This window comes from Narcine bancroftii, chromosome 2 (assembly GCF_036971445.1).
Source record: "Narcine bancroftii isolate sNarBan1 chromosome 2, sNarBan1.hap1, whole genome shotgun sequence".
Lineage (NCBI taxonomy): Eukaryota > Metazoa > Chordata > Chondrichthyes > Torpediniformes > Narcinidae > Narcine > Narcine bancroftii.
In genome coordinates this window covers 142033249-142046384 of record NC_091470.1, presented here as the reverse complement: position 1 = coordinate 142046384, position 13136 = coordinate 142033249, and the positions used below count along the sequence as shown (strand labels likewise).

The following is a 13136-nucleotide window of genomic DNA, read 5'->3' as shown; positions in this document are numbered from 1 at the left end:
TTGGATAGAGGTCAGTGACGTCAGAGGGGTGTGTGATGGGCTCGTCGTTTTCCATTCGCTCCGCCAAGTCCCCTGCCGACGACAGTCCGCGCCCCTTCCTCCCTCACTCTCCCCCTTTCTCCCCTCTCCTTTCCCTCCCTCTCACCCCCCTTCTTCTCCCCATTCCTCTCACCCACCATTTGTGTTCTCCAAGGGCTGGTGCTGCCCTCAATGAGATCCCTTCATTTAATAGCCGCTGCCCCTCCACCCGAATAAAGGCCCTGTACAAACGACTTTTAGTGGCGACAGGTTTACAGTCGGGGCTGAGATTGGCAAACAGCAGTGGAGCATGGAGAGTCTGCACATCGTAAGCATTGATGCGATGTGGGGCCGGGGTGGGGGGGGGGGGGGGAGACTGAAGGGTAGGTGGAGTGAAGTGGGCAATTCTAGAACTGCTGGTGACAGACAGGAAGGGGTGGAAGGGGCCCATTGAACACCATCACACTTTTAAGGTGGCATTAAAAATCCAGTCCCAATAGTATAGCAGCGCAGAGCTGTGACATCACCAAAAGTTGAAGGTCTTTATAGTCCGTGCCCGCACGGTCAGAGTCACTACACAGTGGCCATGGACATCCGCTGTATGTGACTTTAAGGCCATGTAGACCTTTTGGTTTACTGGCTATACCATGAGGGAACAGCGCTACAGGGTGTGAGGGAGAATGTAGCTCTCTGTGCTCCCACTATCGAATAGGCAATTTGTCACATGCTATTTACCTGAATGTTCGGCTATCACCTACGGCTCCTAGAACGCTTCCACCAGCATTGTCTACGCTCCATCCTCAACATTCATTGGAGCGACTTCATCCCTAACATCGAAGTACTCGAGATGGCAGAGGCCGACAGCATCGAATCCACGCTGCTGAAGATCCAACTGCGCTGGGTAGGTCACGTCTCCAGAATGGAGGACCATCGCCTTGCCAAGATCGTGTTCTATGGCGAGCTCTCCACTGGCCACCGTGACAGAGGTGCACCAAAGAAGAGGTACAAGGACTGCTTAAAGAAATCTCTTGGTGCCTGCCACATTGACCACCGCCAGTGGGCTGATCTCGCCTCAAACCGTGCATTTTGGCGCCTCACAGTTCGGCAGGCAGCAACCTCCTTTGAAAAAGACCACAGAGCCCACCTCACTGACAAAAGACAAAGGAGGAAAAACCCAACACCCAACCCCAACCAACCAATTTTCCCTTGCAACCGCTGCAACCGTGTCTGCCTGTCCCACCTCGGACTTGTCAGCCACAAACGAGCCTGCAGCTGACGTAGACATTTACCCCTCCATAAATCTTCGTCCGCGAAGCCAAACCAAAGATTTACCTGAATGTCCATCACTGACCTGGTGAGCTGATGTGAGCTATCCTGGTCAAAAATGATGGAGGCCAGTGTCGGAGCATTGCTTGTTGCTGTGGTAGAGAAATTGTGTGTTGATTCGGAAGATGGCAGTCCAAGATGGCAGCCCCCACGGTCCACATGCGATGCTGATAGTTCCCCCATGATTCATAAATGGCATTGCTGGGAAGGGGTTTGGATTTGCACACTTTTGCATCGTGTCCCTTCTTCCTGCAGCAGGAGAAGACCGCATCTTTCACTGGGGAACATTTCCTCGGGTGCTTGTCCAGAACACAGAAGTATCACTTTAGGTGCTCTAGGAGTACAGCGGCCGTGGTCAGGTCACTGACAGAACATGGTCTTGAGTACATGGAGTACTGCTGCCATGGTGGGATCAGGATGGGAGGGTAGCAGCTCGTCCCAAGATGGTAGCGCCACGAGGTGGCCACATTTTCAGCTGAGTAGGCCTCTATATTCTGGGGGACCACCTACAGCATACCTGCCAGCTCAACTGCTCTCTGCAGGTTGAGCTCACCTTGCTCCAATAGTCTTTGATAGATGTAGTTCATCCTGATCCCTGCGACATAGGCATCCCTGAACAGGTCCTCCATGTACTCCACAGCCATTACGGCCTTATATTCACAGGCCCTTCTGAGGGTTCCCAGGATCTGGAAGTACTTGGCATTCAACTCTATGAGTCACTGCTTTTGGGTCACCAGGAGATGCCTGGCGTAGACTTCATTAATCTTTTGCAGGTATTGGCCCTTTAGAATGTCATGGCCTCCTGATACGATGGAGCGGTCCTGATCATCGAGTACACCAGGGGGGAAACTCGGAAGTGCAGTTCCTGTAATTTGTCGGTCTCTGTCCACATGATGGCTGAAGATGCCACAGGAATGCCTCGAAACAGTGCAGCCAGAGTGCAAAGTTGGTGATTGAAGGTCGATTTCCAGTTTCTCTGGCTTCAGGATCTGCTCCATTATAAAAACTATAGTGAATAAAATTGATGCCCCATCAGTGACTTAGACTGAATAGACTGAATACAAGCAAAACTAATCGGCTTTTATTCACTATAGAACAAAGGCACACCCTCGCTGCTCAACTTTTCTGAATTGGGGCAGGGCTGTGGAACAGTCACCTTTATTCAGGAGTCTGTGGGAGTAGCCACAGGTGCAGCCAATGGGTGCGCCCAAACAAATAAATATATACATACAGGGATTTACCAAATTATATAATCTCTGAATCCTTCTAAACCTCCCTGCTCTCATTTTACACCTGTGCACTCTAGTTTTAGGCACCCCCACCCTTGGCATTGGTCCTATCTGCTTCTCAAAATTTTACATTCCTCTCTCATGTCACCTCTCAGCTTATCCAATCTCTCCTTGTAGCTCAAGCTCTCCAATCCTGGTGAATGCTTCCTGCACCTTCTCTAACATAATCACACCCTTCCTGTAGTGTAATGTTTTAAACAACTGTAACTCCCTGGACAATGAAGAGAACCACATCACCTTGTTTTAGTTGGAACCAGGGATGCCCACCGTTCTGTGGTCTACCCCTTTAGGTCAGGGAGTAGAGCTTTGATCTGTGTTTCTTTTCAGGTCTTCCCTCTGTAACAGACAGAGGAAGAGCAGGCTAAAGCTGAAGACTGGGAAAACTTTTGTGTCTACCTGTATTGCCTCTTCAGGAGAAGTATTGACTGAAATCACAAGGTTTCTCCATTCCACACTGCTCCCCATAGCTCTGCTATTCACTATGTAGATCCTGTCCTAATGCATGGCTTGTTGACTAGCATTACATTATAATCTTAGACCACCTTCCTCACTCTCTACCAATGCTGGTCACATCCACAAACTTACTAATCATTCCCTTGCAAACCATTAATTTATAGTAGTAGTCCCTGCTCCAATATATGCAGGCCCCTAATCTGAAACTAACCTGAAAGAGGATTTAAATGCAAGTTGTTTTTTGTGAACTCTAACCATTTACCACTGTTGCTGTGGTTGGTTATAATTAAACTAATTTGCATATATTTGAAGCAATTTTTAAAAAATTCCCTCACAGGATAGGGTTACTGCCAAGAAGTTTTTTATTGCCCATCTGCGTTTCCCCTGACATCAGACTATTTCACATTGAGTCTGGGATCATTTTCACCTACCACCCGACCAGCCTCCGCATCTAACATATCCTCTGGAATTTCTTGCACTTACAACAGGATCCCACTACCAGACACATCTTCCCCTCTCTGTCTTACATAAGGATCGCACCTTCCGTGACCTCCCTACCAATCACCCACCACCCCCTCCTACCCCCAGCACCTTCCCCTTCAAGAAGTGCCACACTTACACCCACACCTCTCTCGTCATGATCCAGGGCCCCAAACAAGCCTTTCAAATGATGCAACACTTCACTTGTGTAACCTCAGGACTAATTTATTGCATCCGGTGCTCCCTTTGTGGCCTTCTCTACATTGGAGAGACTGGGTGCAGATTGGGAGATCACTTCACTGAGCATTTTCACTCCATCCGGACCAGTGACAGAGACCTCCCAGTAGCCAACCATTTCAGTTCTGTGTCACACTCCCACACTCACATGTCTGTCCATGGGCTTATATTCTGCCCCACTGTAGATTGGAGGAACAATACCTGATTTTTTGTCAGGGCACTCTCCAGCTAAATGCCCTTAACATTGACTTTTCTGGTTTCTGCTAACCTGCTCTCCTTTCTCCCCTCCCCCTTCCCTTCCCCCCGTCCAGTTCTCCTCCCTCCCTTCACCTGGCCATCCCTCCTCCCCTTGCCCCCTCCCTCCCTTCTCCAGCTATCACCTCCTGCCTTTGCATCCATGCTTCCCCCCAACTCTTTTGTTTGGACACCTAGTGACATTTTTCCATACCTTAATGAAGGGCTCAAGCTCGAAACGTCAGTTCTGTATTTTTACCTTGCTATGTATATTATGCTGAGTTTCTCCAGCGTTATGTTTTCACATTGAATTAGTTGAATTTAATTTCTCCAGCAGAAGGTTAAACATGATCCCTGAGTCTACAACTCGTGGTTTTAATGCCACACTACTGCAGCATTGAACATGATAACCTTGACTTCATACCCTTTCATTCTCAAAAACTTTTCAGTCCCATCGAACTTGGAGGAAAGCATCATGTAAATCTGCTGCCGGTTCAGTCTCAATTACACCGGAGAACTCAATAAATCGGGAATGAATTAGGAATTCAAGGTCAGCTAACCTTCTGCGTCCGCAGATATAAAAGCTAATAATGATTTTTCCCAAAATGTTTCATCATTTATGTGGGTAGCAACACAGAATGGTTCTACTTCACATAACTGAGGGCAATGAAACCAACAAAAATCCTCACACAGGAACCTTTGAGAATAATTGTTGATTTTTTTAAATAGTACCACATCTCTGCTGAAATTATTCAGTGACCCCCAGAAGGTGAGTGTGCTAACAAATAATTTCCAGACCCACATCAAGATTCTTGCCCATATTTGCTGTTGGAGACAGTGAGGGATATAACATTGCTAACAGGCGAGTAATGGAAGACTGGCATTTCTGAACACCTTGCTTGATCCTTGAACACCCCAATGCACTGTCTGCCAAAGCCATGCTGATGAATAAATACACTGAGGAATTCAGTTGCTGTTGGGTCATCTGAAGGTGGCACCTTGGATTAGAGCTCCTAACTTTCAGGTCCAAAGGCATGTTCCAGCACTGAACTGAAGTTAATTTAGTAACATCAATCTCGATGTCATGAAAAATCTTGACCAGTTCTTCACCCAGCCTTGAGTTCTGTGGCAGCATGCTGTGGTCAGTGAGAAGTCACCAGACATTTCTATTCAAATTCTAGACAAAATTGCCTATCTAATAACAATGCCCAACTCTACTGGAAATTATACATATAACATAACATAACATAACAATTACAGCACGGAAACAGGCCATTAGGCCCTTCTAGTCCACACCGAACCAAACACCCCTTTCTAGTCCCACCTCCCTGCACAATGCCCATAACCCTCCATCTTCTTCTCATCCATATACCTGTCCAACCTTTTCTTAAATAATACAATTGACTCAGCCGCCACTATTTCTCCCGGAAGATCATTCCACACGGCTACCACTCTCTGAGTAAAGAAGTTCCCCCTCATGTTACCTCTAAACCTCTGCCCCTTAATTCTTAACTCATGTCCTCTTGTTTTAATCTTTCCTCCTCTTAACGGAAATAGTCTATCCACATCCACTCTGTCTATCCCTTTCATAATCTTAAATACTTCTATCAAATCCCCTCTCAACCTTCTACGCTCCAAAGAATAAAAACCTAATCTGTCCAATCTCTCCCTATACTCTAGATGCTTAAACCCAGGTAACATTCTGGTGAACCTTCTCTGCACTCTCTCCACTCTGTTTATATCCTTCCTATAATTAGGCGACCAGAACTGCACACAGAACTCCAAATTAGGCCGCACCAACGTCTTATACAATCTCAACATCACCTCCCAACTCCTATATTCCATGCAATGATTGATAAAGGCCAGCATACTAAAAGCCTTCTTCACCACCCTATTCACGTGAGTTTCTACCTTCAGGGAACGATGTACCGTTACTCCTAAATCTTTCTGCTCTTCTGTATTCCTCAATGCTCTCCCATTTACCACGTATGTCCTATTCTGATTCTTCTTACCAAAATTGCTGAGGAAGTTACAGATTCCTTGAGAAAAATTAGGAAGAGGTGGATCACCCACCACTGATATCAACCACATGAATATCCACCAAGCATTCAAACTCATCAAAGAACAAAGCAATCTCATCAAATTGAATTGAATTGCTTATTGTCACATGTACCAAAGTAATGTGAAAAGCTTCGTACTGTGTGCTACCCAGGCAAATCAGGTCATCCAGCAGGTAGTGTAATAATGACAGTCATTAATAAACAATGGTTAAAATCAGAGATACAGTTTTCAAATAGTACAGCATACAGAGAAAGGTACAAACTGTGCAAGGGCATCATCTTCTGCATGGAAAGTAAACAGTTATTCTTCCAGGTCAGCAACCTTCCATCAGAACTGGGTGAATGAGAAAAGTGGAGAGAGGTGGAGGAAACAAAGGGAATGTCCACAATAGCAGGGAGACCTGGAAGAGTCTGAGACATTACTGTCCAGTTCTACACATGGGACTCATCTGTTTATTTTGTTGAACCACATGGACATAAACTGAATAAATTGAGTGATAATGTTTGTTGATCACCATCTCTGTAACAGGGTTAAGAAGCCTGCCCTTCATCTTATTCTCCTTCCTGGGAAGTCCCCTACAATCCATTCCAGTTCTAGGGATCTTGAGTTGACTGATGTACCCTTTGTGGAATCCAGAACTACCACAAAAGGCTCAGCATAGGCTTGGAATATGGGAGGCTTGTTTGGGATATGATGTACTTCTTCTGCAGTTTACGAGTGGCCTTGTTGTACTCCTGCTAGAGACTCTGGCTGCTCAGGCCCATTCCCATCACTGAATTTATCATAGTTCAGACATTCCCAGACCAGTCCCCCAGAAGTTCCTTCCCATCGCAGAGCTCAGCAAAGAATATTTGTGTCAGGAGAGTAGTGTCAGGCACGTAAATGAGGATGAATGGGCTGCTGGAGGGACTATGGGTCAGGACTCATCTGTAGGTAGAAGTGATTAGTCAATATTTTGGGGTCAACACACTTTATTGAGTCTACATAGCTCCATGATCACTAAATGTCTTCTAACCAGAGTTTTATAGAGCTGAAATGTTATGTCCCAACTAATGAAGGCCAACACAGCTTACACCTTATCAATTACCCTATCAATTTGCGTAGGGATCTATGGAACTGGACTACAAGATCTCTTTGTCCCTCCACACTGTTTATAATCCTGCCATTAACCAAGTTCTCTGCCTTCAAGTTCAACCTTCCAAAGTACAACACTTCACACTTATCAGAATTGAACTCCATCTGCCAATTCTCTGCCCAACTCTTCATCCTGCTGTAACCTTTTAAAGGGTCCCAAAATATTGACAAATCATTTCTTTTTCTGGACGCTACCTGCCTGGCCTATTGAGTTACTCCAGCAGCTCACTGGTCCTTTCTATGGTAAGAATTCTGGAGGGCATTGTCACAGAATAAGGAAGTGATCACCTACTTAAAATTGCAACAAGGAGGATTGTCTCTGTTCACAGATTACAAAACTTTGGAATCCAACTAGGGGAGTAGTGAAGGTGAAATCACTGAATATATTCAAGACTCAGAGACAAACATTTAGACTCTTTCAGGTGTTGGGGGTTATGGGGACTGGGCAGGAAAGTGGGGTGAAAATCAAGATCAGATTGTCCCAAATGATAGAGTGTGCTAAAGGGGTTAATTTCTGCAGCGATTTTCCACATTCTCATTTGCACAATAACTGGAAATCACATGCATTTTTCCAAATAAAGAATAGGAAGTTACTGACAGAGCACAGCAAAATGGATTCAGAGAATTATAGAATGTTGCAACTTCAAGGAAGACTACAAATGATCTCTTGGAGAGGCAGAGACTAAGTCAATGCATCACAATGCTGGAGAAACTTAGCAGGTCCCACATCATCTGAAGGAAGTAAAAAGTAACGACTCAGATCATTTTGCATCCAGTGTGAGGCTTGACAATTCAGAAATGACATGATGTCTTGGGGGGCCCTTCAATGGAGAAATGGTATAACAAATCACCCCTTACCTTCCCCTGAGTTATTAAAATAAAGCAGCTACAGCATTGGCTGCATGTTCTTTCGCCTAAAGTATTGCAAAAATAATGAGAGCAAAGAGTATTTTGGAAAGAATTTAAGGACAGATTCCATTGAACTGACTCAGAATTCCTCAAATATACATCAGTGCAGGGCCTTAAAAACTGACATCACCATTGATCAGAGGGCGTTTTCAAGTAAAAGCAAATAGACAATAATTGTAGAATAATACCGTAATCCATGGGTGTGATAGTACAGATCTATCACCAATGTATATAGTGTATATAGTTACAGTATCTAGACTGTGCTTACAGTGATTGGCTGAGAGCTAAGCCACGCCTACTGTCTGGGCCTTAAAGGGTTGTGTCCCTAGCCAGGTCGGATCATTCCGGACTGGTCGGTCACCTGTGAAGAGCTCCTGTCTTTTGCTAATAAAATTGTAGAGCTCGTCGAAAGAATCAAAGACTTGTTGATTCAAACCAAGGCTTTTATTACCAAAAGACAGGAGCTCTTCACAGGTGGCCGACCAGTCCGGAATGATCCGACCTTAAGGCCCAGACAGTAGGCGTGGCTTAGCTCTCAGCCAATCGCTGTAAGCACAGTCTAGATACTGTAACTATATACACTATATACATTGGTGATAGATCTGTACTATCACAATGGGGCAGCCATAAGATTGGCACCTTAAGTAATACTTTGCTGTGTTACACATTACAGAATGAGCATAATCAGCTCTGCCAAGGAGGGGTGAGGATTTAGACCCTTCGTTTGGGAATGAAAGATCTGTTCCATTTATGAGAATTGAAACCATAAGAAGCTCCCTGGGGATTAAGCTGAATTGTACATGTGGTTTGTGCTTGATACCATGTTGCGTGTGCCAGAACATGCCCAGCCATCCTTTCTGGGTGGATTAAGCAACTCTCTGGAAATTGGCCCAGGCATTTCCAGATGTAATTTGCTTCTGTCTGTCACACACCCAGAATGAGTTCTCTCTCATTGACAGTAAGGGTGCAAAGCAGCCGGTTCTGATGTTTCCACCTGTTATTTGACCTTCAAAATCCTGCAGAAAGTCAGTGAGGAGACACAAATTAAAGGTTCCCCACCATGACATTGATGCTTTGCCCAAGCCTCTTTTGATATTGTGGTGAAGCACTATGGCCACAGGTTATTTGATGATCTACATTGCCCTGAAGTTTGGAGTTGCAAGCAGTTTATGGATCCTTCAGGCACAGAGGAAAACATTGTATCCTCCCTCCCCATGCCTCACTTTTTCTCACCTTTACACTGCGGTACTGTGGAGAATTCTCTATGATCTGACTCAGTCCCTCATGGTCAGTGCATTGACAAGACAGCTCCCAGTGGAATAACTGGAATAACTCCTCTCACCTTTGATTTTTCTCACAATCATTTTCCATCTGTGCTTTCTAGTGCTCAATCTTCCTCCAATGAAGGCAGTTTCTTCCTACCTACATGAAGTCCTTCCGCCCAGCTCAACCATGCTGACCAAGTTGGCATTCTGGGCTACTCCTATATTCCTGCATTTGGTCCATATCTTTCTCAACCCTTCCTATCCATATATCAGTCAATATATCTTGAACGTTGAGATTATCAATGCCCTCCATGATTTTGAGCACCGTCAAATCACCTGCCTCCCCTTTCCGCCTGAGGACCCACTTCTTTAATAACTCCAAAGTTGGGTTTGGGTAGTAGGGTTACCACTCTTAGCATCCATAGCTGCTTTGTGGAAAAGATTAGCAAATAAGATTTGGCTGTTTTAGCCATGTTAATTAGTCTATGCTGAAGCAGTTGATCTTTGCCAAGGATGGGACAAGGCTTACTGCCAGGGGTATAACAGGAGCTCCCAATTCATTTGTTTCCCTGTAGTATTGGATGGGGAGTATTCTGCCTGGAGGTCAGTGACTAGTGAAGTTCTGCAGGAAATTGTTCTGAGACCCCTTTGAGATTTTTATCAATAACCTGAACAAAGATGTAGAGAAATGGGTCAATAAGTTTCCAGATGATATGAAGGTTGGAGGAGATGTGGATAGATAGGGTCAAAGGCTGTCATAGGTTACAGCAGGATATAGTCAGGATACAGAGTTGGGCAGAAAAGTGGCAGATGGAGTTCAATCCAGGTAAGTGTGAAGTGATGCACTTTAGTAGTTCAAACTTGAAGGCAGAGTAAGTACATGGTTAATGGTAGGATATTTAACAGTGTGGAAGAACAGAGGGACCTTGAGATCCAAATCCATAGATTTCTCGTTTGCCATGCAGGTTGATAGGATAGTTAAGAAGGGCTATGGGATGCTGGGCTTCATTAGTCCTGTAATTGTTATATGCTATATGTTATATGGTTAGTCAGGAGATTGAGTTCGAGGTGATGTAGCAACTCTATAAATCTCTGGTGAGACCACACTTAGAATATTGTGTTCATTTCTGGTCATCTCATTTCAGGAAGGATGTGGAGACAGTGCAGAGGAGATTTGCCAGGATGTTGCCTGGATTGGAAAATACGTCCTATGATGCAAGGTTAGCAGAGCTGGAACTTTTCTCTTTGGAGCAAACAAGGATGAGAGTTGGCTTAATAGAGGTCTACAAGATTCTGAGAGGCATAGATAAGATAAACAGCCAGGACCTTTTTTTCCCAGAGCAGGAATAGCAAACACCAGAGGACATATGTGAAGGGAGAAAGATTTTAGGCGAGACATCGGGGTAAGTTTTTTTATGCAGAGAGTTGTGGTTGCCTGGAATGCTTTGCCTGGGTGGTGGTGGAGGCTGAAACATAATAGGGGCATTTAAGAGACTCTTAGACAGGCAAATGGATGAAACAAAAATAGAGGGTTATGAGGTAGGGAGAATATATAGTTCGGCATTGAAGGGCCTGATTTGTGCTGTAGAATTCTATGTTAACAGGGCCTTGGTAGATTACAGAGATCTTAGCGAAATGGAACGAGGCCAATTCTGGCTAATCAAGCTCTTTGCGAGTAAGATAAACAGAGTGGTTTGGAGAAAGAGGATTAAGGAAAGACTAGAATTAACCTTTAAATTGATGCAGGACTGAGATGTAAATTGTTTCAATCTTCAGATACAAAGTAAAACAAACCTTAACAGGAGTGACCCCAAAGGATTCACTTGTTGCTGGATTGTTGACTATCTGAGTCTAATAAAAGAAGGAAATATTTATAATACATAAGAGTCTGGTAAAAAGAAGACTTTTGCAATGACAAGAAGCACTAGATTGATGAAGTTCACTGTAAACTAAGTTGATGGACTTTGTTGGGGTTTTCCTTGGAGGACTTTGCCAAAAGGGCCCATATACACTGTAAGCTCCCTCTGGATGCCCTAAAGTGCTTTGCAAAGACAAACATTTGCAGTGAGGTTACGTTTAATCTAGAAGAATTCCCACTACCTATTTGAGCTCAGCAAACTCCCAAAGAACAATGTGATTTAAACCAGAGGATATGCCTTTGTGTGTTGGTTTTTTAAAAACATTTTATTCATTAGTTTAAAATCACACAATAAATCACAAAATTAAAGATAATTCAAAACAATACAAATACATGTGGTATATAAAATAAAAGAAAAATTAGAACCTCCCCCACCTCTATCCCCCTACAAAAAGAAGAAAAAAGAAAAGAGTAGGAATGGGACAAGAGACCCTCAGCAGGGTGGGGGGGGTGGGGGCTATCACTTTAAAGTCTCATAATATACTGAGACCTAAAGGAGAAGGGAATGTCAGAGCTTCATTTAAATATTAACACCCATATTTTGTAAATAAGAGCTCTATATCTTCCAAAATATATGTAATTTTCTCAAGTGGTATACAACTTCGAACTTTAGCATGCCATCTTTCTATACCCAGATCCGTGTCAGACTTCCAAGTTATATCAATACATTTTCTTTCTATTGCTAAAGCAATTTGAACAAACTTATTTTGCTACATATTCAATTTCAGCTTAGGTTCAATATTCTTAATATCTCCCAATAAAAATTACATTGAATCCTGTGGGAATTTAATCCCCATTATTTATTCCATTGTGTGTTGGTTGAGAAACAGGAAAGTCCCTTCACTCTTCGACACGGTGCTGTAGGATATTTTACCTTCCCTGAGAGTTGAGCAGACTTCAGTTGACATCTCGTGCCAAAAATGTAATCTTCAACAGAGCAGCAGGTCCTCAGCATCAGAATGACAGCTTAAACTTTTGTGCTCTCTGGACCAAGACCAGTCAATATCCCTTGATATATTTAGCTCAGGTCCAACATCTCTTGAGAGGTCTTCAAATTTCCCACAACCACCCAACCCCACCATGTAAGCATCAGCTCATCAGCAAACAATCCAGCAGCAAAGCTATGTATTTGTTACTTGAGCACTTCATTTTATCTTCCCTGCAGCCGAGGTAAATGCCAATGCATTTAAAACCCAATCCTCACTGTTCACCTGACCTCCTGTGGTTACAATTCCTTCTTTAGTGTTACCCTTCTGTTATCTCCTTCAGTCCTGCAACTTTTTGAGATCTCTGATTTCATCTGAGAGGTGACTCACTCATCCTTAAAGTAAATCCCTCTACCCAGGTTCTGGAATTTCATTTCTAAACCCTTCCCCCAGTCTATCCTACAAAGCCATATCCAGTTTCAACATAAGCGTTGGCCAAGTGTTCTAATGTCTCACCAGACATTAGGATGCTCCAAACCATCCTAATACTTCTTCCCTGGGCGTCACCTCATTGTGTCAAGAAAGTTACCAGCAACTTGTACACAAAACATTTGTGAGCACCAAGTGCTTTGCCCATTTAACATGGCCTTAGCAGGGGTGGCCAACCTTTTCATTTTTAATTTAGATACAGCATGGTAACAAACCATTTTGGCCCACAGGTACATTCTGGGGGTGCAGATTAATTGGGTGGCATGTACTCATGGGCCAAAATGGCCAAAATTAAAAATGAAAAGGTTGGCCACCCCTGCCTTAGAGGCATGGGACTACTGCCTGCATTCTCCCATTTCTTGGCTGAGGAGCTACTTGTGCCTTTATGTTTCAGGCC

The 13136-nt window shown here is 44.0% G+C and overlaps 1 protein-coding gene across 5 annotated transcripts in view; it reads left to right on the top strand.

The window, feature by feature from the left end:
* The first annotated feature begins 76 nt into the window (after positions 1 to 76).
* LOC138754277 (polyhomeotic-like protein 2) overlaps positions 77 to 13136 on the top strand; it is a 227968-nt gene continuing 214908 nt past the window's right edge. For all 5 annotated transcript variants that reach the window (XM_069918298.1, XM_069918297.1, XM_069918296.1 and 2 more), the window contains exon 1: positions 77 to 346. The gene's annotated coding sequence lies outside the window, so the exon portion shown is untranslated. The remainder of the gene's footprint in view (positions 347 to 13136) is intronic.